The following is a 26,911-nucleotide window of genomic DNA, read 5'->3' on the forward strand; positions in this document are numbered from 1 at the left end:
TTTCTGCAGGGAGTGGGCCCTGAAGGAATGAGTTGGAGAGAGCAGCCGCAGCCACCTGCTGAAAACACTAGAGTCTGAAAGACACACATCTCTGCCTCTTTCTGGGCTCTGCTCTCTGTCCAGCCTCATCTGTTGTCAGAGATGAATAGAACTTCAGTGTGGAGTGTGATGGTTATATCCACGTGCTCAGGACTTGGAACCGCCTTTGAGTTCTGACTCCGGCAATCACTATCTGCGTGGCCTTGGGGAAGCCACTTACACTTTTCCAGACTCGGGTCCCCTAGGTTTGAACTGAGAGGCATTTCTACTTGCTGGAAGCAATTGTTGCAGATTAAATGGCACAATGCCTGTAGAGTCCTCAGTAAATATTAGTTATTACCATTGTCAGTCCCTCCTAGAACTTTTTGGACATGTTCATGTAGAAGTTAGTAGCTGCCAACTCACCTTCTCCAGGGTAACAGTTGATCAATGGTTAATTCTGAAACAAGCCGTCTACTTTCAGAGCTTCTGAAATATTTCTGGCTCTTGACAGAGGGGAGGTTAAAGGACCATCCAAAGCTATTTGAGTTACCATGGCTGCATAATTAAGGGCCTGTGAATTTCAGGATATTTAAAAAATCTGAAACAACTTGGCATGAAATGATTTTTTTTTTCATTTTCACTCACAAATAGACTAAAAATACATATGAAAGGGATTTTCCACTCCCGATCTGCTTTCAATGTGGGCATCTGACTTTTTTTTTCCATGATGGAGGGTCAAAGGGAGTGATGAGGTGTTGAACTTACGTTGCTGCTGAAGTTAAGGAGAGACCAGAAAAATGAGACAACAGAGGAGGGAACAGAAAAAGGATTTCTAGGCTTCAGGGCATAACTAAAATAAGCAGTCTGGTCACCAGGGTGAGAATCAGGTAGGCATGTAGGCGTGTACAGTCCCTTGTGAAAGTAAGGCCACCGCTCTTCGCTTTGGATGGAATTACGGCCTAGAGTTTATGGGAGTTTAGAGGGGCTTTCCTTCTTGGAAAGGAATCTTCATCTAATGTTTCCCACATGTCAAAGGTGTGTATACTGGCCTGGGATTAGATTCAAGGGGATTCCCTGTGATCTCCTCAAAGTGAGATGTGATTGAGTCATGTTGTTTTTTAGTCACTAAGTTGCATTCTACTCTTTTTTGACCCCATGGACTATAGCCTGCCAAGCTCCTCTGTCCATGGGATTTCTTAGACAAGAAAACTGAAGTGGGCTGCCATTTCCTTTTCCAAGGGATCTTCCTAACCCAGGGATCATACCTGCGTCTCCTGCATTGCAGGTGGATCCCTTACCACTGAGCCACCAGGGAAGCCTGGTGGGCTTTTAGAGGGGTTCTAAAAGGCAGGAAGAAATAGAGGCTTGGTGCAGCCAAGGAGGGCCTGAGGACATAGACCGACATGGGGAACGATGGAAACACCCAGGGAAGAGGGGTCGTGGATGAGCACACCTGAGGGGCTGTGGTCCAGGACAGCATCACGTACACTCACCTTCAGGATGAGGCTTGGAGCAGCTGCTCCACATGAGACAGCAGGGAGTCTGAGCTCGACCATAACCCAGGGGAATTTGTGGCTCAGAGCTTACAACTATTTCCTGATCTGGGATTCACTGCCCCAAGGCTGGGCACCCTGATTTCACTTCATCTGCCAATCAGCCCTTTTGAAAGCAGATGCTCTCATTTACCTGGCTCTCAGAGGGGATGCAGGTACAGGTACAGCCCTGCTTTCCCAGACAGGGACTGTTTCCCTGTCCAACAAGGCAAAGGGCGTGCCTCCTTTTCTAGGATGAAACTCGGCAATAATGACCTGACCGCTGCTTCTAGGGTCATTCTTCTTTCTCCCAGGCATGAAATTTGAACGTTTCTGTCTCCAGGCAGAGCATTTCAACACCAGGAGCTGACCTTTTCTGAGCACCATGAAAAATGATATACGCAGGGCTATTCTGCAAAATCAATAGACACCAAAGCCAGCTGAGGGCTTCTCTGCCACCTTGGCCAACCACTAAAAGACATCCTTCAGGGTTTCATGGAAGTCTGCCCAGCCTGACTGCTGGAGGTGATACAGCCTAGTGGAAAAAATAGTAGGGTGTTGGTCCAAAAGTTTGGGTTCAAAGCCAGCTCTGCCCTCACTTATGGAAACCCTCCGATGCATCATTTCAACTTCCTTGGGTCTCAATTTCTCTGGCCATGAAATGGGGCCAGTAATTCACAACTTGCAGTGCTGGAGTGAGAAATTGATGAGGAACCAAAGGCAAACCCTCCTATCACATATATGATATATAGTTCCGCATAACTATTTTGAGTGTGTGTGTGTTTTATCATCACAGAGGGCTTGTATATGGAGTTAACTTAAATGTCTGTTCCCTACTCTGCATTCCAAACCACCGTGACTTCAGCGTGACTTGTGTATTAAGCCAGCTGGATACTTTTGCCTCTAAGAAAGCATGGCTGTTTGTAGAAATCCAAGGGGAGGTGAGAATAGGTGTTCGCAGTCCATTGTGAGCATTAGAAAGGGTAGGATTAAGGGGGATATGTTTTTCATTCTGTCAGCTTGAATTCCCTTTCCAAATTCCATTCTGGTTATATGATCAGGCTACTGCTGTATTTATGGGTGGCCACAGTCTGGCTGGAGGGGCAGATTTAGTCAGAGAGAACTTTTATTTTTTCCCTTCTAAAGGCAGTTCAAGAAGCAGCAGCATTCAGCAGGAATGTGGCCGAATGGGTCCGATTTGAGGGTCGTGGGGACCTGGGTCTGAAACAAGACTCCATCCCTCTGAGATCTGTGGACTCATTCTCTCTGCTTTTCGAGGTTTGTCCAGTAGGTATGGTCCCTTTCGGACACATGCGGGTCTTCAGTGAGATGAGGTATACAAAGATTTAGAGAGTGGGCTTTCCATGTGTTTTGGCTGTTGCTGTCATGACAGTTAATTAAAAACTTGTACTTTACTGAACATTTAACACCCTCCCCCTGCCCCCCCAGCCCCGCCCCTGCCCTGCCCCGGCATATATGTCTATCTACTGTGTTACCTGGGAAACTTCTTGGAATTCTACTGGATCGCGAGGGCCGCAAATCCTTGTCAAAGTGCAGAGCTGCAGGCTGAACACACGCTACCCGGCTTCCTAATTTTTAACTGAATTCTGCGTGTCCAAGGTTCTGCGGAAGTGTCCCAGAGGCTGAGGGCCCCGGGGTGAGTTTTGGAACCCCCAAACCTGCTTCGATCAAATCGGCCCACATTTACCTGCTGTATATCAGGATTTTGCCAGATTCATTTCCATTTCACTTAATGAATGTTTCCACTGCCTTTTGCAAACCACTGTCTCAGAACACTAATCTTGGCCAAGTACTTGCAAATTGATAAACAGGAAAACCAAGGAAAACCTCCATTTGTTCAGCTCTTACTACATCCCAGGTGCTATACCAAGTTTGATATATATTATCTCACTGAGGGTCACAAGAGCCCTGTGAGATACAGATGGTTCTCCTCTCTATGGATGATAAAGCCAATGTTTGGAAGGCTGGTTCCTTTGGGTGAGGGAGGGAGTTGGTGAAAGGAGATAGGGGAGCTAGGTTTTTCAAAGCATAGAAAAAAAGATGTTAACACCTGAAGAGCTTGGCAACACACTTCTCAATTCTTACCCAGTTCACACTGCTTGTGCAAATCAGAGAATAGGCATATTCGTTTTCTTCCCCCAAATGCCATCACCTCCCAGCAACACACAGTTTCAATGTGCAGGCAGTTCTGTCTGCTGCAAAGGGCTGGATGAGTACAATGCCAACAGACTTCCACAGGTTTCAACAGCACCCAGCAAAGCTTTCCCCCACTCCTGAGTTAGCCTCGTCACATCTCAGGACCAGGCAGGAAGCCGGCTGGGGCAGGCAGCAGGTTTTATTTCTAAAGCACAGATGGGAAAACACCATCAAAAGGGGGGAAGTTCACAAAAACATGAAAAAGAGGCATTCATTCTTCAAGGGAGGCTCCCTGTCCCGCTCTCCCTCTGGTTGGAACACATTCCAAGGACTCCCTCGGCAGCAGCATGGTACTTTATAACCGACAGCTTCAGAATCCGCAAATGCCCAAACTCAAAACCTGTGCCTTCTGGCATCAGTGCTCGACATTTTACATCCAACCCACGCTGCTCCCTCTTCTCCCAAGCTGTGCCAACATAACCTCCAGCTTGTAAAATACAGCCAAGAGTCCGACCTGCCAGCTAGAGAGGTGCCTTCAGACCTGGTGGGACAGAAAGTCAGGGAGCAGGAGTCGGGGTGGGGTGAGGAACGCACAAGAAACAATCTAAGATCGGTTCAGTGCCTCTTTTTACCCCCAAGGTGGTAGCAGTTTGGAGCAACGACAGTGATTACCCAGACTTCCAGTTCTGGAGCCTGTGCTTCTCCAATTTCTTTATATTTCATTTCCTTATAATGACAACAGAAGTTATTGTCCCCATTTTAAAGAAGTGAAAACTGAGGCTCGAAGAGGTTACATATTTTTACCAGGGTCCTGTGTGGTGTGGCAGTTATGGGGACACTAAAGGGATCCTTGGCTTCAAAACCCAAGTTCCTAATCCCCTTACAACACTGCTGGGACCAAGAAATCCCCCTATGTTCTTTCCAGTCTGCCAGGGGAGCTGTGCTTCCCATTCCCCAGGGGCAGTTATTTCTCAGGGCTTTCTGCAATGAGAGGGGGGAAGGGAGAGGTGATTCTAGAAAGTTATGGGATGCTGCTGACTCTGAGCACCTCAAACATACCCAGGTGCCCAGCCCAGGGATCAGGAGGCATCCTTGATCAGGAGGCATCCTTGGGGAGTCCCCCGGCCCTTCAGAGTCTACCGCTCCCGTGCTGTAGTCCACACTTGTCCATCTGACCTTAGGAGTTACCGTCTCTGTTCACCCAGCCCGCATCCCTTCCCAAGTCTGACCACAGGGTGGATGTCGTAGGGATGGTACACAACTCTTTGTAAACTGTAAAGTCAGGGTCGCTGAGATGTAAAATCTTATTGTTCTTCTACCATCTTCTATGAATCTCCTCCTAACCTACCCCATGGAAAGGCCACGAGCAAACTCCACTGTAAAACTCTGCTACCTTAAAACCCTCAAACAGAAATATTCACAGGTGAGTCAGCCAGGTAGCCAGTGAAGAGTGAATTCTTACTCTCCCTCTGAAGAATGGCAGCAATAACAACTTCCTAAAAAGTTCCCTGCACGTGGAACTCTTCATAGAACTAAAACAAGCAGACAGAAATCTCCAAGACTGGAAGGGGGCAAGTAGAAAACAAGTCAAGGTGCATTGGATCATAGCAAATACATCCTGCCAGCAACCAAAATAAAGCCAAAGTTTTATCATTTAGGAAACCACGACCCACTTGTACCGGAAATGCAAGCAGTCTATCATAGTGATCTTTGGTAATGGGGTGAAACAGACTTACCTTTCTGGAGTTGGGAAAGCCCTAGATTCTTGAGTGAACCAGCTCCATGGAACTAGTACCTGGATGTGAGCGGCGGGGCTCCCTGCGCGCGGCCCCCCAGTGTCACCCCGAGCCCGCCTTTGTGCGGAGGACCGGCGGCGCGGAGTGAGTGCCTGCGCGCGGGAGAGCTTGTGACAGTAGGCAGACTGTGGCCGGTGCAGCCAGCTTTGGCTGGCTTATATAGCGAGCTCCTTCCTCTGAAATGGGACGCCTCGCCTCCAGACATCCTTTCCCACTTTTTCAGTTGGTGAATTAAAGGAACAGCCCTCCCAGCGGAACAGCGTTAGCTCATGAAAGACGCACTCGCTCCCAGCTCTCTGCCAGGGAGAGAACCTATTTGCATACAATTTATTGCAAAAGTAGGAATTCCCTCTTTCCTCTTCTGCCCCCGACCGGGAGCAGCTGTTAGTAAAGTGTGACTTTTGCTTTTGCTCCCCCAAAGGATTTTCTAATTGTGAGACAGCAGCGCAGGGAGCGAGGGGGAACTCTGGCTCTCTCCCCAGGCAGGCTGGAAACGTGGCAACAGGACCCGGGCTCGCCAGCCCGGGTGCTCACCGGGCAGCAGCTGCTCAGTGGCACCTTGGAGAGAGCGGAGAGGCTGAGCCGAATTCCTGGAAAGAGGAGATAAAGCCTTTCAAAAGCCTGGGGTGTTTGGGGTTTCTGGGGCCAGCAGAGAGATAAGGGATTAGTTCCCAGCAGGTGGGAACAGCGCTGGGCACACAGATCAGTTCCCAGCCTGTTTTGGGGGGGAGGGAGCCTTGCCCAGCTGCTTAGAGGCAGTATTGTCTCAGCCCTGGTATCCTACAGGGGAGTAGCTTTTTGACACCGTTCATGCCCTGTGCAGTGATCCTGTCTTCTAAGCTGGGTCTTCTAAGAGAGTTCCCTGAGGTTTCTTCTCAATTGCTGAAAGGTATCCATCATAAGAAAAAAAAAAAAAAGTAGCTAGTTAATCTTTGAAACATAAGCTGTGCCTTCGCTCTCCAGGCTGCTGTGGATTCGTTCCAAGCTCTGAGTCACTGGTGAGTTTGGTGGTTAGCATGCAGTGGGGATCCTCAGGGCACACACGGGCATGGGAGGGAGCGGGGAGGCGGCCAGGCCAGGGCGCCCAGGCTTGAGCTTGTCACGGCTCTTAGTACTCTGGGGGATCCTGGAGGGATATGAGGCACCACTTAAGCTGTAGCTACTGCCAGACCCTCCTTTATGAAGTCTGTATACAGTGTCACTCAAGGTGCTTTATGGACACTGCTTCATTACATCCTCTAACCAGAAAGTGTAATAGGCACACCTGCTGTCCCCTTTTTACAAAGAAACTGAGGTTCTGAGAAGCACTGGAATACATTGAAATGCCAGCCCTGGGCTCCACAGTTCTATTACATGTTACAGCCCAGGAGCATTGTTCAGATGATATTTAGACAATGTTTTATGCCCTGTTAGATTGTAACACCGCTTGTATAAAAATCACTACTGTATTTGTATATGGAAGCTGTGTTTCTTTGTTCCGCAGGGCTAGTTCAGAGATCCTGAATTTTCTTAGAATTAAGCACTAATAACAGAGATTTCAATAGTTCACCTGTTTTTCATACTGAAGATATCACCCCCACACTTGTCATTATTGCTGTGGGCCTCCGTTTCCCTACCTGAACAAAGTGGGGCAAGTTAGGTCATTCCTGTGGTCTCTCTGGCCCTGGTGTTCTAGGATTCTTCGCTCTAGTGACCTTCCCAGATGGCAAGAAAGCCCATAAATAGTCATGTCATTAAACAGTTCATTTGAACTTTTGAACCATTTTGGCTGATTCAAATATTGGTTGTTTTGGAAGTTTTTAATTCTGTGTTTTAGCCAAAACGTATTGTTGTAGCATGAGGCCATGTATTCTTACCATTAGTGAGCACTTCCATTTCTCTTAGCTTTCCAATGTCTGCTCGGGGGTAGGGAATACAATAGTAGAATAGTGTATTATACACGTTATATGGCATAAAGACTATATTTACATATAATACATAATCAATACATATTTGTCACTGCATGCATATTTAAATGGGATAAGAGTGTGTGCTGTAAAGCTGGGTGATACCTCTGGCTTCTCCTGGGAAACTCCCAAGCCTGGCCCCCCATCCTGTAGTCACTTTCCCGCTGGCTCAGCAGTAAAGAATCCCACCTGCCAATACAGGATACATGCATTTGATCCCTAGGTTGGGAAGATCCCCTGAAGAAGGAAGTGGCAACCCGCTTCAGTATTCTTGCCTGGAGAATTCCATGGATAGAGGAGCCTGGCAGACTCCATGGGGTCGCAAAGAGTCGGACTCAACTGAAGCGACTTGGCACGCATTACAAGTGGCTCCCCCAATTGCAGGGAAGAAAAAAAAAAAAAGCCAAATGTAATCAAGCTGGTCCTCAAGGCAGGAAACAAGCCGGTGGAACAAACAAATAAGAACGTTATAAGGCATTAAGTTAGCTGTCATAGAAGTATATTCCAGTAACATAAAAATGAGACGTTTAGCTTTATTTGTGTATTTTTAGAAGAGGCTACTTATAAAAGGAGTTTTCTCCAAAACCTTTGTGGTATCTTAAGCCATACCTTGGCTTTTAAGTAAGAGGAACCCAGATAAGACACTTGTTTTCATCTTTCTCTGGGGCTTTTGCAGCCCCCCTTCCAGGGAAATGGGTCTGCATACACCATATGCTCTCCAATACCTGAACCTTTGCTAATGGTACACTCTGCCTGGAATCTCCACCTCTACCTTCGCACATCCACTTGGCATCCAATTTGGACCTAACTTCACCAGGAAAGTGTAAGAAAGTGTTTATTGCTTGGTCATGTCTGACTTTGTGACCCACCCCGGATTCTAGCCCTCCAGGCTCCTCTGTCCATTGAATTTTCCAGGCAGGAATACTGGAGTGGGTTGCCATTTCCTTCTCCAGAGGATCTTCCTGACCCAGGGATGAAACCCAGGTCTCCCACATTCCAGGCAGATTCTTTACCGTCTGAGCCACCAGAGAAGCCCAACTTCACCATGGGGCTTTCTCGACGTCTTCCACAAGAAACGCTTCCATGCACCATAGCCTGTTATAACTCTGTTAGGGCATTCATCGCCTGTGCGTGGTATAACTATATGTGTATATGTCTAGTTTCTTCTCCTATTCACTGGGCTTCCAGAGGACAGTAGTCACACCCGCTTTTCCTTGCCTAGCAGAGAACCTTGGGGATCGCAGAAGCTCAGTAAATGTTTATTGAATGAAAGAAACCATGGAGGAACAAGTGAACATTTGCCATGCTGTGTTTTATAATGAAATTCTTCTTGTTTCACTCTTAGAACAAGAGGGAAACTAGATTGCCCAACACGTCCATTTCACAGATGAGGAGAAGGGGCCTAGGGAGGATAAATGACTTACCCAAGGCTACCTTGGCTGTGTTCCATGTAGATCGTCATCAAGATCAGACTGGAGCCACCAAACCATGTTAAACATTACAGCAGAAGATGTTAATGGAATTCATAACCACTCAGCCTCCTGTTTGGCAGAGGTAGCCCCTCTTGGCATCCCACCTCCTATGGTTGAATTCTTCTCCCTACAGAAGCACTGTTTCCCACGTGAGTGGGTAGAGTGACTACGTGTACATCCCCTCTGCACGGAGTCCTCAGCCCAAGCCTGGTTTTGGTGTTGCTTGTTTTCTATGCTCATTCCCAGGTTGCCAGTGGAGGATGTGGTTTGGAGGCTGAGGGTTATAGAGATTCACCTCAGGTAAAATCATTCTCACTTACTTGAAGGTCTGTTAGATGCAATACATTTTTTTTTCCTCTGAGATAAAACATCCAGTGAATGGAATATTGGCCAGGACCAGCGCTATCTGAGGAAGCTGAGTGACCATTTCTTTGAGAAGTCTAGCGTTCACTTCCCATAGGACCCCTTGACTCCTCTACTGCTCCCAACTTCCTCCTCCTCTTCTGGGGATTCATCTAACGTGTTAACTCCTTCCAAAAGTCCCACGTGACTCTGTATTTGCCAGAAGTCTCCCCCGAAGCAGTGAAGGAGCTCCAGTCCCACACAGTGGGCTAGTCACTCCATTAGATGCCCTTGTTTGGGGTCAGGGCTCCCTGACTTGCTGCCTGCAAGGCTTTATGCCATGCTCTTCCTCTCCATCTCTCCTCACTTCTTCAACAACCAAAGACAGAAAAGCTCAAAGACATCACTGGACGGTGAGTGAGGGGAAGGACAGAGGAGGGCTTCCCTGCCTGCTGGAATACGGTGAATCAACCAAACGTAGGTTGTCTGGTCAGCAGGGCAAAGTGGAAAGAGCTTTGGTGTAGGGTAAGTTTGAGTCCTGAAGCTGCAGACTTTACTGTGTGACTCTCAGTGAATCTCCTCTCTTTTATGGCTCTCAGGGTACCGGTTACCAAATAAGAGATCCCTGAGGATGTTAGCAACTTAAAAATGTTAAGTAAAAAATTCAAAAAATAATTTAGAGGCCTCTAAGCCTCTGTACCTTCCTAGCCCCTTAAATAACCTGCCCTGGACTTTAGCCTCATGGCAAGTTTCTATATTAATTTTCAAGATTTACTTCTAAGACAGTTTCTATGACCTTACCTTCAGAGAGAAGGACGCCTCAACCGTGCTCATTATATTACATTTTTTATTTTTCGTACATTGTATACTGGCCTTTTTTAGTTCATTAGGTCATAAATACTTTGAGGGTAGGCCCCATACCTTTCCACATGCTTACTAACAGATCTGCCTGTAGCCAGCATCTGTTTATTGTTGGCACCTATGCCATATCACTAGTTAATTATTTTGAATATTGCTCCTGCATATCATGGTTTTCAGAATGGCTTCTGATCTGTGGCAGAATTTTTAAGTAAACCATAAGCTTTCTTGAAATGATTTCTTAGGTGATGAGAGCCTTTGCCTTTACTTACTTATCACTGACTTACTCATCCATTTCCTCAAAGGCACTGTGAGAGTTCCCTGTGGCCAAGAACTGTGCCTTGCATCTTGAAGCACTGAGAAGTCAATTAATGTTCCTGTGAAAAGACTGAATGATGAGTTGAATGATGGAAAAGGCATAAGACTGGCATAAGCAGTTTTGGAGTCCAGCCATCTTAGCCATTTTCAAGGTGAATTGTCTTGAGAAAATCATGTCTTTTCTCTGAAACTCAGAATCCTCATTAATGAGACCAAGTGCTGTCTTGCCTGCTAATTCTTCCTTCCTTCCTGTCTTTCTTTCTTGTGATTTTTTTGAACTGAATTTTCTTTTATTAGTTTATTTTAAAAAATTTTATTGGAGTTGATTTACTCCAGTGGTTGATTTACAATGTTGTATTAGTTTCAAGTGTAAAACAAAGTGAATCAGTTGTACATATACATATATCCACTCTTTTTCAGATTATTTTCCTGTATAGGCTATTGCAGAGTATTGGGTAGAGTTCCCTGTGCTATGCAATAGGTCTTTATCAGTTATCTGTTTTGTACATAGTTGTATGTGTCAATCCAAATCTTCCATTTTTCCCCTCCCCCTCTCCCTTACCTCCCAGTAACCATAAGTTTGTCTTCTACATCTGTGACTCTATTTCTTATAGATAAGTTCATTTGTAGTCTTTTATAAGAGTCTACATATAGGCTATATCATGTAATATTTGTCTTTCTCTGTCTGACCTGCTTCACTTAGTATAACTGTTAATACTTTCTGAAGATGACCTCTTAGCTGGTACCGAAGAAGAGGGGAGAGGGGAGGTGTCGAAAGACCAGCATTGACCAGTGCTAAGTTGGAAGGGCTGGAGTTGTGGAAGGGCTGGGGGGCTGGTTTTGGTCACGTTTACTGGTGTGTGTGCAGGCAGCTGTGATGAATACAAGTGAGTCAAACCATCTCAAGACTTAATGCAAATTACAGAGGGACTGCACAGCTCTGAGTCAACGAAGATTGATTTTTTTTTTTTTTTGACTGATTTGTCACAACTGAGTTAGATACTAGCAAGGATGTTTCATTTGTCCCTTTTCCTTTTTCTCTTCTTGGTTTCTCTTAGATTTCTTTTGTGGACAAGGATGCATAGCAGTGGCTCATGCTGACAGTGACTCCCACTAGGCACTTTTTACGTAGTTTGTATAACGTACGGTACGGTGATCTTTACAGTGAGTACATTGAGTAGATATTAGCATTATTCCTGTTTTGCAGATGGAGGGAGGGGTGAGGAATAGAGAGCTTAAGTAAATTGTCCAAGACACAGGGGTAATGAATGGCAGCAGGAAGATCTAAATCCAAGCTGTGGACTCGATCCCCAACCTCCTGTGATTGGGGGTGCTTCCTTATGTATTTAATTTAACAGTTACCTAAAGGCAAAGCTGTCATTCTCGGACTCAGTTGGACCACCCTGAATGATTACAGAGTTTGCGCATGACAGTCTAATGAGGCAAGAAGAGCTTTGCTTGTATTTCTACAGGCCGCATGGCCACAGGAAGCAGTGAGGAGCCCACACCTTCGGTGCTAATGCAGGAACTGTGAAAGCTTCTGGCAAGGATTTGGTTCCATTGTAATTAACCACTAACTAGTTCGTACTCCCGTACCCTTGCCTGGAAAATCCCATGGACAGAGGAGCCTGGTGGGCTGCAGTCCATGGGATCTCGAAGAGTCAGACATGACTGAGCGACTTCACTTTCACTTTTCACTTTTATGCATTGGAGAAGGAAATGACAACCCACTCCAGTGTTCTTGCCTGGAAAATCCCAGGGACGGGGTCGCACAGGGTCGGACACGACTGAAGTGACTTAGTAGTAGCAGTTAGGAAAAGGCTTGGCGTCTTAGACAAATTATTTAACTTCTTTGTTATCGGTCCCTCATTTGTAAGATGGGTACATTAACAACCAATACTTCTGAAAGTTATTCTCAAGTTTAAATAAAAGACACTTAATCAAATGTTTATGCTTGCCTCAGTCTTAAGTAATCTCAAAATGATGGCTATGCGCTATTCCAGGCCTTTATTTTCTCATTTTTTTAAATGATGGAAAAGTTAACCTCAAGCCATGTTCCAGAAATATGCTCAGTAAAATAAAAAGGGTTAAGGAAAAAAATGTGTAAGCATATAAAGAATACACAGCACCTTTTGTTATAGGCCTTGGGATTCCAGGCTGACCAAACTCAGGTTACTTGTTAGTCTGTTTACTCAAATATCTTTCATTGATTCCCCCTCCATCTTGCTGTGCGCCTGCAGTCAATGGCAGGCTTTACGGGTCCTGTTCTTCCCTTGTTTTCCCAGTCATCATGCATTCTATGTCTTCGGGTGATGCTGGAAAATTCTCACTATTCAGAGTCAGATGGATGGTATTGCTTGCCTCAGAGCTGGAGGCTTTCCCAGCAGGGCCTCGAGGTTGACGTACAGCTATCACAGAGGTACGGGAGCCACTTTCCTCCCTGGGGAGTTCCCCTGGGCTGGCCTTGGTCCTGAGAAGCAGTCTCATCAGTACTCCTTTCCTAGCCCACAAAGGAGCTGCAGTTTTCCAGGCACCAATTATTGACAAGACTGCCTTTTCTCCATTGTACATTCTTGCCTCCTTTGCACAGATTAATTGAACAAAGGTGCATGGGTTTACCTCTGGATTTTGTATCCTGTTCCATTGACCTGTATTTCCACTTGTGTGCCAGTGCCGGTAGGATCCTGTCTTGATTACTGTAGCTTTGTAGGATCCTTTGAAGTCAAGCAGCCTGATTCATCCAGCTCTGTTTTTCTTTCTCAGAATACCTTTGACTATTCAGAGTCTGTTGTATTTTTATACAAATTAAAAAAAAATTTTGTTGTTGCAGTTCTGTGAGAAATGCCATTGGTAACTTATTAGGGACTGCATTGAAACTGAGTGATTTCCCAGGTGATGCAGTGGTGAAGAATCCGCCTGCCAATGCAGGAGACTTGGGAGGCACAGGATACGTGGGTTTGATCCCTGGGTCTAGAAGATCCCTTGGAGTAGGAAATGGCAGCCCTCTCCAGTGTTCTTGCCTGGAAAAATTCCATTGAGTCCCTGGGGTCACAAAGAGCTGAACATGACTGAGCACATTGAGCACATTGAATACATTGAGCACATACACATTGAATCTGTAGATTACTTTGAGTAGTATAGTCATTTTGACCATATTGATCCTTCCAGCCCGAGAGCATGGCATATCTTTCCATCTGTCTCTGTCATCTTCAGTGCTTTTCATCAGCATCTTATAGTTTTCAGAACACAGGTCTTTTGCCTCCTTCAGTAGGTTTGTTCCTAGGTATTTCATTCTTTTTGATGCAATGATAAATGGGATTATTACCTTAATTTCTCTTTCTGATCTTGTGTTGTTAGTGTATAGAAATGCAAGAAATTTCTGTATATTAATTTTGTATCATGAAACTTCACAAATTCATTGAGAAGCTCTAGTAGCTTTTGGTAGCATCTTTAAGAATTTCTACATATAGTATCGTGTTATCTGCAAACAGTGACAGTTTTACTTCTTTTCCAATTTGGATTCCTTTTATTTCTTTTTCTTCTCTGAATGCCATGGCTAGACTTCCAAAACTATGTTGAATAAAAGTGGTGAGAGTAGACATCCTTGTCTTGCTCCTGATCTTAGAGGAAATGCTTTCAGCTTCTCACCATTGAGCTTGTTAGCTGTCGGTTTGTCACGTATGGTCTATATTACATTGAGGTAGGTTCCCTCTATGCCCACTTTCTAAAAAGTTTTTATCATAAATGGGTGTTGAATTTTGTCAAAAACTTTTTCAGCATCTATGGAGATGATCATATGGTTTTTATTCTTCACTTTGTTAATATGGTGCATCACAATGTTTAATTTGCAGATATTTAAAAGAATATTTGCATCCCTGTGATAAATCCCACTTGATTGTGGTGTACAGTTATTTTAAATGTATTGTTGGATTCAGTTTGCTAACATTTTGTTGAGGATTTTTGCACCCATGTTAATCAGAAGTATTGACCTGTAATTTCTTATAAATACAAGAAACAAAAAAGCTGTAAAAATCACAAACTCTTGGAGGCTAAACAACCAATGGACCACTGGAAAAATCAAAGAGGAAATTTAAAAAATCCTAGAGACAAATGGAAATGAAAGTACAATGATCCAAAACCTATGGGATGCAGTAAAAGCAGTGCTAAGATGGAATGTATTAGTGATCAATGCAAAGAAATAGAAGAAAATAATAGAATGGGAAAGACTAGAGATCTCTTCAAGAAAATTAGATACCAAGGGAACATTTCATGCAAAGATGGGCACAATAAAGGACAGAAATGGTATGAACCTAACAGAAGCAGAAGATATTAAGAAGAGGAGGCAAGAATACACAGAAGAACTATACAAAAAAGATCTTCATGACCAGATAACCACGATGGTGTGATCATTCATCTAGAGCCAGACATCCTAGAATTCGAAGTCAAGTGGGCCTCAGGAAGCATCGCTATGAATGAAGCTAGTGGAGATGATGGAATTCCAGTTGAGCTATTTCAAATCCTAAAAGATGATGCTGTGAAAGTGCTGCACTCAATATGCCAGCAAATTTGGAAAACTCAGCAGTGGCCACAGGACTGGAAAAGGTCAGATTTCATTCCAATCCCAAAGAAAGGCAATGCGAAAGAATGCTCAAACTACCACACAATTGCACTCATCTCACATGCTAGTAAAGTAATGCTCAAAATTCTCCAAGCCAGGCTTCAACAGTATGTGAACTGTGAAATTCCAGATGCTCAAGCTGGATTTAGAAAAGGCAGAGGAACCAGAGATCAAATTGCCAACATCTGTTGGATCATCGAAAAAGCGAGAGCGTTGGAGAAAGACATCTATTTTTGCTTTAATGACTATGCCAAAACCTTTGACTGTGTGGATCACAACAAACTGTGGAAAATTCTTCAAGAGATGGGAATGCCAGACCACGTGACCTGCCTTCTGAGAAATCTGTATTCAGGTCAAGAAGCAACAGTTAGAACTGGACATGGAACAACACACTGGTTTCAAATTGGAAAAGGAGCACATCAAGGCTATATATTGTCACCCTGCTTATTTAACTTATATGCAGAGTATATCATGTGAAATGCTAGGCTGGAGGAAGCAGAAGCTGGAATCAAGATTGCTGGGAGAAATATCAATAACCTCAGATATGCATATGACACCACCCTTATGGCAGAAAGGGAAGAAGACTTAAGAGCCTCTTGATGAAAGTGAAAGAGGAGAGTGAAAAAGTTGGCTTAAAACACAACATTCAGTGCTCGCTTCGGCAGCACATATACTAAAATTGGAACGATACAGAGAAGATTAGCATGGCCCCTGCGCAAGGATGACACGCAAATTCGTGAAGTGTTCCATATTTTTTTTAAAAAAAGAGAAGAAAAAAAAAAAAGAGAGAAAAAAAAACACAACATTCAGAAAACTAAGATCATGGCATCTGGTCCCATCAGTTCATGGCAAATAGATGGGGAAACAATGGAAACAGTGAGAGAGTTTATTTTGGGGGGTTCCAGAATCACTGCAGATGGTGACTGCAGCCATGAAATTAAAAGACGCTTGCTCCTTGGAAGAAAAGTTGTAACCAACCTAGAGAGCATATTAAAAAGCAGAGACATTACTTTGCCAACAAAGGTCCGTCTAGTCAAAGCTATGGTTTCTCCAGTAGTCATGTATAGATGTGAGAGTTGGACTATAAAGAAATCTGAGTGCTGTAGAATTGATGCTTTTGAACAGTAGTGTTGGAGAAGACTCTTGAGAGTCCCTGGAACTGCAAGGAGATCCACCCAGTCCATCCTAAAGGAAATCAGTCCTGAATATTCATTGGAAAGACTAATGCTGAGTCTGAAACTCCAACACTTGGGCCACCTAATGTGAAGAACTGACTCATTGGAAAAGACCCTGATGCCAGGAAAGATTGCAGGCAGGAGGAGAAGGGGACAACAGAGGAAGAGATGGTTGGACGGCATCACCGACTCGATGGACATGAGTTTGAGCAAGCTCTGGGAGTTGGTGATGGACAGGGAAGCCTGGTGTGCTACAGTCCATGGGGTCACAAAGAGTCAGACACAACTGAGAGACTAAACTGAATTGACTGAAGATGGAACTTTATAGCTATACAATCTTACCTCAGAAAAAAAGGAAAGTGTCAGATAAACAACCTAATCTTACAAGAAAGCAACCAGAGAGGGAAGAACAAACAAAGCTGAAAGCTAGTAGAAGGAAAGAATTCGTAGAGATCCAAGCAGAAATAAATGAAATAGAAATGAATAAAAAGATAGAAAAGATCAATGAAACTAAAATCTGTTTCTTTGAAAAGATAAACAAAATTGATAAACCTTTAGCCAGATTCACCAAGAAAAAAATGGAGAGGGCTCAAATCAATAAAATCAGAATTGAAAAAGGGGGAGTTACAACTGATACCACAGAAATACAAAGAATCATAAGAAATTGTTACAAGCAATTCTATGCGGATAAAATGGACAACCTAGAAGAAACCAGTTAGTTCTTAGAAAGGTACAGTCTTCTAAGACTGAATAAAGAAGAAATAGAAAATAGCAACAGACCAATCACTTAAGTAATGAAATTGAAACTGTTATTAATAAACTAAAAGTCCAGGACCTGATGGCTTCACAGGTGAATCCTATCAAACATTTAGAGAGGAGTTAACAGCTATCTTTCTGAAACTATTCCAAAAATTGCAGAGGAATGAACACTCCCAGTCTTATTCCATGAGGCCACCATCACCTGATACCAAAGCCAAAGATATCAAAAATACCTTCTGGTTTTATCTCCTTTAATGTGACTTTTAGGTGTTCGCTGGAAGATAGGCAGGAAAAGGGAAGTCGGAGGGAGCTGCAACCTCCGCCATTAGCCTCACAGTTTTGAAGTGGCCTCTTGATAGGGAAGCTCTGCAGTGTTGAGTGATTTAGCCCAGGCGGAAGAGTGAAGCAAGACTTAAAACCCTGCATCCTTATCATTCCACAGTCAGCCTGACTCTCATAAATGTCAAGCTTATCTGAGTAGCTGCTCGTCTATAAGTCAGGATTCATCCACAGCACACTTTGTCAAGTTGAAAAGAGCTAAGAGATCATCCTGCTCAAATCAGAGATAAGGAAAGGAGGCCCAGACTGTTGCCTTCTCTGCCCACACACTGTGAATCGTGTTGAGCTGAGGCTAAACTCCAGGTTTGCTCATTCTACACTGTTTCTCATAGAGGTAGCAACTTGTTGAGATTTCTGTAAGACCCACAAACATCAAAGAAGTTTATAGGTTAAAACGTTCTTCACATAGATCGAGAGTTTTCTCCTTAGAAAAGACTCAGAAAGGTGCTTGGGAGGGGCAAGCAGACACATGATATACAAGCTCTGTCTCTCTCTCTCTCTCCTGTTCCCCTCTGGTTTTCATTTGGCTCAGTGATCTCATTCAAGGGGGTTTTGGTGTGTGGGGACCAGAGTCTCCCCGTAGTGAGATGTCAAGCAAGTCTTTCCAACACGGTCTCAAAGAGTGGCCTCTGTAGGGGAAGTTCAGAGGCTTTCTGAAGGCTTTGGAACACCTTCCCAGGCTAGGATTGACTTGGCTTGCAGATGAGTGGTGTACAGGAGTGTTCTTCTGAGAGTATAGATACATGACTCATAGCTTGAGGCAGATGATAGACGATTTCCTCTATGAAAATACTTTATAAGGAAATTACGGTGAAGACTTGATAATCCCCATGGACAGGAGGGAGCAGGGGCTGGGATGAATCAGTGAGACAGCTGCATTGTAGAAGACCAGCTGAGGGGTGCTCACCCTGAAGTCTATTCTGCCAGTGGCTCCTCTGAGCTAGTATGGTATTGCCAGTGTGGATTCTTCCGGGAGCCTGGTTTAGTGAGCAGAAATTTGTAGTGCATGGTTGTTTTCCAAAGAAGTAGAAGTGCTTTGGCTCTCTGGCAAGTTGCAGTCTTGTCTGCACACTTAATCAGTAGGTGATTTATATAAAATTACTGGTATTTGATGACATTTTACCTACAGAAATGGCACTTACATATCAGTTCAACTAATGAGCTCAGGCCTTGCTAAGATCTGCACCATGATGGGTTTGGAAAGAGCAGAGCCACTCACTTCTAGGACTGTGGGCTTGCACAGGAAGGAGACCTGTCATGGCCAGAGATGAAGGAGGCAGGTAGCTGGTTTCCAGATGTTCTGGGCCAGGTAAGAGCCCCTTGACTCCTGAATAAGCCAGGAGGTAAGAGAAACAATGTCCAACACAGCTGAAATTAAGTTTTGCCAGTTATTTGGGTTTTATATTTTGTCAGTTACCTTGGTGAGGACTTAGTGCAGAAAGGCATGGTTGAGAGAAATGAAGAGAAATAAAGAAATGTTTCTTGTGCTCCAGTACTATCTTGTACCTACTCCTGGGTTATATACATAAACCTATCAACTTATGACCAGCCACAGAAATGCTAGTTTTCTACTTTCTTCCCATGGAGAATAATCACAGATGATGTAATAGACTTTTCCTGTTTTCAGGGAAGTCGCATGATAATTAGAGAGAGAACACCTACAGGTATGCCATCCTTTCCAATGCCTGAACATTCTGGTTTGAAGGATCTTCCTCTTTAGCTAGGAGGTATTTGTTGCTTAATTAACTATTTCCTTTAAGCACCAGTTCCCTTCTCCATAGGTGCTGATACCAGAGGATTAAGAGTTTATCTCCAAGATTTCTGAGCCCCTCTTTTTTGTCTCTCTAACCCAAGGAATCCAATAGGAACATCTGGCTTCCTTTGGGAAACTGAGAAGAATGCCCAGTGTCAAAATCATTCTCTCAGTCTTAAATGACCCAACAGAATTTAACCATCGTATTTAACCAGAAAGGAAATCAGTCCTGAATATTCACTGGAAGGACTGATGCTGAAGCTGAAACTCCAATACTTTAGCCACCTGATGTGAAGAACTGACTCATTTGAAAAGACCCTGATGCTGGGAAAGATTGAAGGCAGGAGGAGAAGGGGACAACAGAAGATGAAATGGTTGGATGGCATCACTGACTTGATGGACTTGAGTTTGAATAAACTCCAGAAGCTGGTGATGGACAGAGAGGCCTGGCATGCTGTAGTCCATGGGGTCACAAAGAATTGGACATGACTGAGTGACTGAACTGAATTGAACTTGAACAGTGGCTGGCACTCCATAGATATTTATTTTATGAAAGGTTGAATTTAATTATCTTTGAAGTGCAAAGTTAGAAATGGAAAGTCTGGCTCACAAATTTCCTTTGTAAATGTGGCCAATTTAATTTAATACAGTTATTGATTGCCTGTGTTTGTCTGAAACAGTAGAAGTAACAACTTGAATCTTTTGTTTCTGATTGTTGGATGTTGTGTGAGCAGAGTTGGCAGCCGCTACGGTTTCTGAGGCTTAGAACTTGTACATGGAAGGTAACTGAGTGGCGACTTTGTCTGAGTTCTACTTTGGCTGATGGATGCCCTCTAGGGCCTCAATATCTTTATTTTATACATTTTATTTATCAGACTTGGGCATGTATCCCACCTTGGGACCATTCATGGGGGTTAAACGGTGATCCACTCAGCTCTGAAGTAGTTTATAGACTCACAGGGAAGACAGGTACAGAAATGGGTAATTGCAAAACAGTGTGATGTATGCTTAGGGTGAAAGGCCCCCTAAGAGACGATGATAGGGACACAGAAGAATAGAGAATCTAATTGTTCCACTGCTTGAATATCTCCAGTGTCAGGAAACTCATTATCTTAGAAGAAAGTAGAAAGAATGCACTGATGTCTGTGATTTACTCAACATTTTTAAAATGAGTGTCTGTTGTGTGCTGGGCTTCCCGGGTAGGGCTAGCGGTAAGGAACCTGCTCGCCAGTACAAGAGATGTAAGAGACATGGGTTCAATTCTTGGGTCGGGAAGGTCCCTGGAGGAGGGCATGGCAGCCGACATCAGTATTCTTGCCTGGAGAATCCTCTGGACAGGGGAGCCTGGTGGGCTACAGGCCATGGGGTCACAAAGAGTGGGACATGACTGAAGTGACTTAGCACACAAAACTACTATGTGCCAAGTACTGTGCCAAGTGCTGGAGAGGCAGTGAATAAGAGAGATGCAGTTCCCACTCTTACCGGGCTTTCAAAGTCAGGGGTCAGAGATCCATTAAACGTGTAAATATACAAATAAGCACAAACTTACAAGCAGTGGTGAAAGTGATGAAAGAAGAGTCAGGTAGCTGTAGACCCATTACGTGGTCTCAGTTCAGTGTTGAGAGGTGAGTGTCTTAACCTCTATCCTGCTGAGGAGTTAGCGGAGGATCCCAATTGTAAATTGCCTTGCCCCAAACCACACAACTGGTAAGTGTCAGAGCAGGGATTAGAACCCAGGACTGTCTGATGTCAAGTACATGCTTTCAACTCCAAGTCTTCACTGAGGAGCCTCATGGTATATGGGCCACCTCACTTGGGGACAAATAATTGGAAACAGTCATTAAATCTTATTCTTTTTCTTCAGCATGCTGTTATATGCCTTTAACATGTGCCACCAATTAAGGGGTTAATTATGTACTTTTCTCGTGTTGATTTATAAATGGGATTTGTTTAAGTAAGAGCATGGAAAGTCTGATTCTTTCACTCAAATCCACCCACCTTCTGTCTAGGCTGATGCTGAGTGTAGACAGTCTCATTAAATACTCATTGGTTTAAATCACAGGCTTTGGAATTTTTATAATGTTGCATACAGACTCCACAATAATGGACTGAGATAACACAATGGCTCTGAGATTGGACTTTAAATCCTGCAGACCTGGGTTCAAATCCCAGCTCAGTTACTCGTGAGCTGTATGCTCCTGGGAAAGACCTCCCCGGGTCCCAGTGTCTTCATAAGCAGAGATAAGAACACCTGTGCTCAGGTCTGTCATTAGGAGTCCATGAGATGCACTGCTTAGACACATGTTAGGATATAGAACTGCTGAATAGTTGGCGATGATTGTTATGTTTGTATTTGCCCATTTATTGAAAAAGTATCATCTGAACGAACAAACAAAGCTAACTCCCAGCTTTCTACTTCACTTCTAAACCTAGATAAGGAGTTGGAGACTTACTGTCTTTTACTTTTTCACTGAATTCTTACCCCTGCCTTTAATAAGAAGAGGTCTGATTTGTTTCATTCTTCAGTTTATGCCAGTGGTTTTCTGTAGCGGGTGATCTTGCACCCAGGGGGCATTTGGAAATGACTAGAGACACATTTGGCGGTCACACCTGGCAGTGGGGGGGAGGGAAGTGCTAGTGTAAACTAGTGGGTGGAAACCGGAGATGCTAGTAAATATCTTATAAGGTACAGGGCAGCCCCCCACTAATAGCAAAGGGTTACCCAACACAAATTATCCAACGCAAATATGTCAGTACTGGCGAGACTGAGAAATCCTGGCTTATGCTCTCCAGCACACACACACACACACGCCCCACCATATGCACGCTTACACACAGCCACGTCCCTGCCTGGGAGCTCCAGGATGATGTCATGCTGGGGAGACCCACACGAGCCTGTGGGGAGACTCAGTACATGTGGGGAACCTCACCATTTCCGTGCAGACCCCTCACCTCGCCGCCGCCGCCTCATATCCTGCCCTGGTCCCCCGTGGGGCCGGAGGGAACCCTCGCAGCAGATGGGGCTTCGATTAGTCACATTCTCTGTGGCCAGATCTGATTACATCAACAGCAGCTCTGGCTCAGAGACCCAAAGTTGCCTGATGCTCTCCAGGCTGGCCTTTCACCTTCCAAGTCAGCCCAAGACAGGCTAGGAAATGAGTTCCGTTGCAACTCCATCTATTGAAAGGAAGAAAGCTGAGAAATAGAAGCAAGTCAAAAGGTATCGGTATCCTCTTTTGAAGGGCAGGATATTTCTGTCTGTGTATTTTTTTCTGTTTGTCATGACAGGGAAGTATTCAGGAGCTTTAAAAAAAGAAGTATATAAAAGATAGAAATCTTGAAGGTATTTGTATTTCATAGGAGAGAGTATGAATGGGTACTAGGTATGAGAATTTATAATATTCCAAGAGCTGTGTTTAACAAATGTCGTCTCCTGTATTTCTGAGACAGTGATGTGCAGATTAGCATCTCCACTCAAGAGCTGATAGAATAGATGGAAATCCAGGAGCTACCAAGAAGCAAAGCCTGGATTCCAACCTCACTTCCTTTCAGGCCTGGGTCTTAACCACTTAGTTAGATGCTGCTGTCTAATGAGAGAGCTTATCTCTGGCAGAAAACATGGCTAATCCAGGGGCTTCCCAGATGGCACCAGTGGTAAGGAACATGCCTACTAATGCAGGAGATGCATGAGACATGGGTTCGATCCCTGGGTTGGGGAGATCCCCTAAAGAAGGAAATGGCAACCTGCTCCAGTATCCGTGCCTGAAAAACTCCATGGACAGAGGAGCCTGACCCTGGATAGAGGAGCCTGGTGGGCTACGGTCAATGGGGTCACCAAAGAGTTGGACAAGACTCAGCAACTAAACAACAGGGACGACTGTGTGCTCACCTATGGAGTGTGCATTTATTCAGACTTTCTGATCTTCCAAAAGTGACATTGTCCACTTGAGAGCAGGGAGTTTCCTGGCCCGTCATGGCACCGCCCATGACTGGCCTTGGTGAGAACATGCTGTTTGTCCATGGCGATTGGAGCACCGCCGGCACCCCCGTGCCAGTGTGACTGGGCATGTCCCCTAATCACAGGCCCTCCTGGCTGCAATCCACATCCGATCTCTGCCACCTGTTCTCACAGAAAGATGCGAGCCACAGAGGGCTCTGATCTCGACCTTCGTGAGGACCACTCTCTGTTTCCCACGGGCTCTCTGATACAAGGACATCCTTCTTGCCTCCCTCCCTCCGAGGAGACCCTATCGACGGCTGTTTCTACTCTTCACACAAGGAGACTGAGTCCCCATAGAGGCCCTTCCTGACTTACCTCCCTCTAGCTTTCAGCATTCACGGAAGAGACGGAATATGAAGATGCGCTGGGAGCTAGAATCTCAGGTTCTCGCTTGTAATCTATTTTTGGATAGAAAGCAGAGCCACATGGAAACGATTTGATAATGTTAACAAATGACACAATAGCAACTAGATTAGCCAGCACGTGTTTCTTTCCGTGCTCAAGTGACGTGCTTCAGTTACACAGACTTCAGGGAAAACGGCTTTCTCACCGTATCTAAAATGTCATTTCATCTTCTGATGCTCAGGGCAAATGCCACCTGCTCTGTAAATTATTCCTCAGTATTCAGTCCAGAACATCTCTCCCTATTTAACTTGTCTCTACTCCTTGATGAGGATTCTTCAGGCAAGAACACTGGAGTGGGTTGCCATGCCCTCCTCCAGGGGATCTTTCCAATCCAGGGATTGAACTCAGCGCTCCCACATTGCAGGTGGATTCTTTACTGTCTGAGCCACTGGGGAAGCCCAAGAATACACCTGGATCCTCAGTGATTATTTCCAGATGTGTCTCTCTCATGAGATTATAAAATAAGGTAACATTTATTATGAGCCCACAGGTGTCAGGCACTGAGATAATTGTTCTACACATTCTGTTTCATGGGATCTTCTCAAATTGACTGTGGATAAACATTAGTAGAAACTTCCATGGTGGCTCAGTGGTATAGAATCTGCTTGCAACACAGGAGACTCGGGTTCGATCCCTGGTTGGGGAAGATCCCCTGGGAAAGGAAATGGCAACTCACTCCAGTATTTTTGTCCAACAGATCCCATGGACAGATGAGTCGGGTGGTCTACAGTCCACGGGGTTGCAAGAGTCAGACACGACTTAGCGACTAAACCACCACCACAGACATTGCTAGATCTGTATTAAAAATAAGTAAATGGAAGTTCCCAGGTGTTAAACTCTACGAAGACTTAAAAGTGTATGTCTTCATCTAGATCTGCATACTCCACCAGTATGGCATAACGGGTCCTCAAAATGGTAGGAACAAAATATGTTTTCCTAAAATCCTTGGAATTCTTCCTTTCCTTACTCCCTAGTCTTACAACATCCAACAAGGCTCATTTTATATTTAGAAAATGGTACTAGGAAAGCTCAACAGTGGGGTAATCAAGGAGTCAGAACACTCAGCGTCTTGGACTTCTGCCAGGGCATTTCCCACAGGAGGTGCATTGTTCTGTGCTTCATCATGATAGAAAGAACGCTCAGTGACATCATGATATATTTTAGAATCAGATTTGCAAAACTTCTTCTAAACAGCTGTGTGTCGCAGTGTAGGAAGGGCCTGGACATCTGGACCACCTTGTGTTCTGCCCCTTTTCATCTTCTTTCCTGACCTTTTGTGAGCCCAATGTGTCTTTCCCTTGATGAAATGGCTCATCAAACACAAGCCCTCCCCAATTTTGGGAAATCCTCAAACATCTGCTTGTAAGTGTGTGAATGTCTGCATGCGTGTGTGTGTGTTTTCGGGAAAGGGAGGGAAGAGTGAGGAAATGATTTCCTCTCAGTGGTCTGGGGCCCAATGTATTGGAAAACTGCACCCCCCCCCAAAAAAAAAGAAATATTATAAGAACTCTTCTTTTGCAAAGTTTGGAGTAGATTCCTTTCTGGATTTGGAAAAGCGGCTGTGAATAATCCATCATGTTCTCATCCACAGTCAGAAGGCCTCTTCAGACCTTTAAAACTGCAGAGGGAGTGTTTGTTAGCCCCTGTTTTCAATTAGATGAGCTAGTTCCCCTGCTAAGGGGATGTGTTCCCAGAGAAGAGATGAAGCTGCTTTTACCACGCCTGGGAGAGGGAGGCTGGGGTGACCCTGATGAGTTGAAAGTGAAAGTGAAATCCACTCAATCATGTCCATCTCTTTGCGATCTCTTTGTCCATCTCCAGGCCAGAATAATTGGTAGGTAGCTGTTCCCTTCTCCAGGGGATCTTCTCAACGCAGGAGTCGAACCCAGGTCTCCCACATTGCAGGCAGATTCTTTCCCAGCTGAGCCACCAAGGAAGCCCAATGAAAGTTTAACAATACAAGCAGGCAGCATCTATTGTGAGAACATATAGCATCCATTGGGCTACCCAAGTGACTCAGCAGTAAAGAATCTGCCTGTCAATGCAAGAGACACAGGAGACGAGGGTTCGATCTCTGAATCAGGAAGAGCCTCTGCAGGAGGCAATGGCAACCCATCCCAGTATTCTTGCCTGGAAAATTCTATGGACAGAGGAGCCTGGCAGGCTACAGTCTAGGGGGTCACAAAGAATTGGACACGATTGGACAACAGAGGACACGGTAGCATCCATTATGAGGTGAACTTGACAATGAAGGTATTTATCCGTTTATTTAACTCTTATTTACTGATCACATGTGGTGTGTTTAGCATTGTTCTAGGCAGTAGGGAATTTAGATGAATGAAGAGGCTTGTCCTTAATAGGCATCTAGCCCGGAAGAGGAGACAAATAAGTAACAATTGTAATTCAGGGGACAGGGGACCATGAGAGCAAATAGAGGTTGTGATGCAAGGGGGAGAAGTCTTGCTAGAGGGGGTGACACCTGAACAGAATCTTGACTATGCTTTAGAGTATGGAGGAGAGGGGAAGAAGGCAGAGGGACTGGCCCTACCAGGTATGGAGCTGAGAAACAGCAACACCTTCTAGAATCTTAGATGAGTGAGGGTCGGGGGAGGACTGGAGGGGAGGTTAGTTGGCAGGTTCTCGTGCAGGGCCCTTGACAGCCAGTTGAAGGATTTCCAACTCTTCTCCTGCAGGGGGTTGATGACAGGCCATTCCAGGGTGTCAGCAGGACAAGGACAAGGGGAGAGTCGGGCTTTAGGAACATCATCCTGGCTACAGAGTGAAGGGAGACCAGTGAGGGGCAGTCATGGTCAAGTAAGAAGACGTGATGGCTGTCTGGACCAGAGTGAAGCTGTGGAGATGGAGGACATTGGGGAGATTTTATTTACGCTCTCTTTCTTTAGTTGCTAAGGTGTGTCCGACACCTGCGACTGTATGGACCGACCCATGGACTGTAGCCTGCCAGGCTCTTCTGTCCATGGGATTCTTCAGGCAAGAATACTGGAGTGGGTTGCCATGTTCTTCTCCAGGGGATCTTCCTGACCCAGGAATCGAACCCAGGTCTCCTGCATTGCAGGCAGATTCTTTACCAAGTCAGCTATTATGCTAAAGACATGCTTACCAGGACTTGGTGACTGAATGGATGTGGGGGATGAAGTAGAGAGAAGCAGCATCCTGGATTGGGGGTCCAGCGGATGGTGATGCCATTCACCACAATGGGGTCAGGGGAAGAGCAAGGATGACCTCTGTGTGGAGCTGGTCATTTCAGGTTGGTGGTGGCAAAGGGCTTCTTGGTGAGCCTGGCCTGAGCCAGACACATGCCCACGCTCCATTCTTCTCAAGACGAGGCCTGTGAGAACATACACGTAGAACTGCCTCACTTGACCTGGAGCTAAGGATAAACCACATTGATCTCTGGAG

The 26,911-nt window shown here is 44.9% G+C and overlaps 1 protein-coding gene, 1 long non-coding RNA gene and 1 other non-coding gene across 16 annotated transcripts in view; 2 read left to right on the forward strand and 1 right to left on the reverse strand.

Annotated features, from left to right (window-relative positions):
• The window catches only part of TNC (tenascin C), a 100,354-nt gene extending 94,574 nt beyond the window's left edge, over positions 1-5,780 (reverse strand). For all 10 annotated transcript variants that reach the window (XM_043453186.1, XM_043453184.1, XM_043453180.1 and 7 more), the window contains exon 1: positions 5,447-5,780. The gene's annotated coding sequence lies outside the window, so the exon portion shown is untranslated. The remainder of the gene's footprint in view (positions 1-5,446) is intronic.
• LOC122431750 overlaps positions 5,781-26,911 on the forward strand; it is a 40,830-nt gene continuing 19,699 nt past the window's right edge. Inside the window, exons 1-4 of one of the 5 annotated variants that reach the window (XR_006266623.1) lie at positions 5,781-6,504; positions 10,430-10,594; positions 11,501-11,606; positions 11,915-12,070. This is a non-coding gene — a long non-coding RNA (uncharacterized LOC122431750). Of the gene's footprint in view, positions 6,505-10,429; positions 10,595-11,500; positions 12,071-19,114; positions 19,387-26,911 lie in introns of those variants that run through there. The other 4 variants (XR_006266624.1, XR_006266622.1, XR_006266620.1 and 1 more) reach the window with 4 other exon arrangements.
• On the forward strand, positions 15,710-15,816 carry LOC122432168. The gene has a single exon (XR_006266773.1). It is a non-coding gene; the product is annotated as a U6 spliceosomal RNA (small nuclear RNA).

This window comes from Cervus canadensis, chromosome 30 (genome assembly GCF_019320065.1).
Source record: "Cervus canadensis isolate Bull #8, Minnesota chromosome 30, ASM1932006v1, whole genome shotgun sequence".
Lineage (NCBI taxonomy): Eukaryota > Metazoa > Chordata > Mammalia > Artiodactyla > Cervidae > Cervus > Cervus canadensis.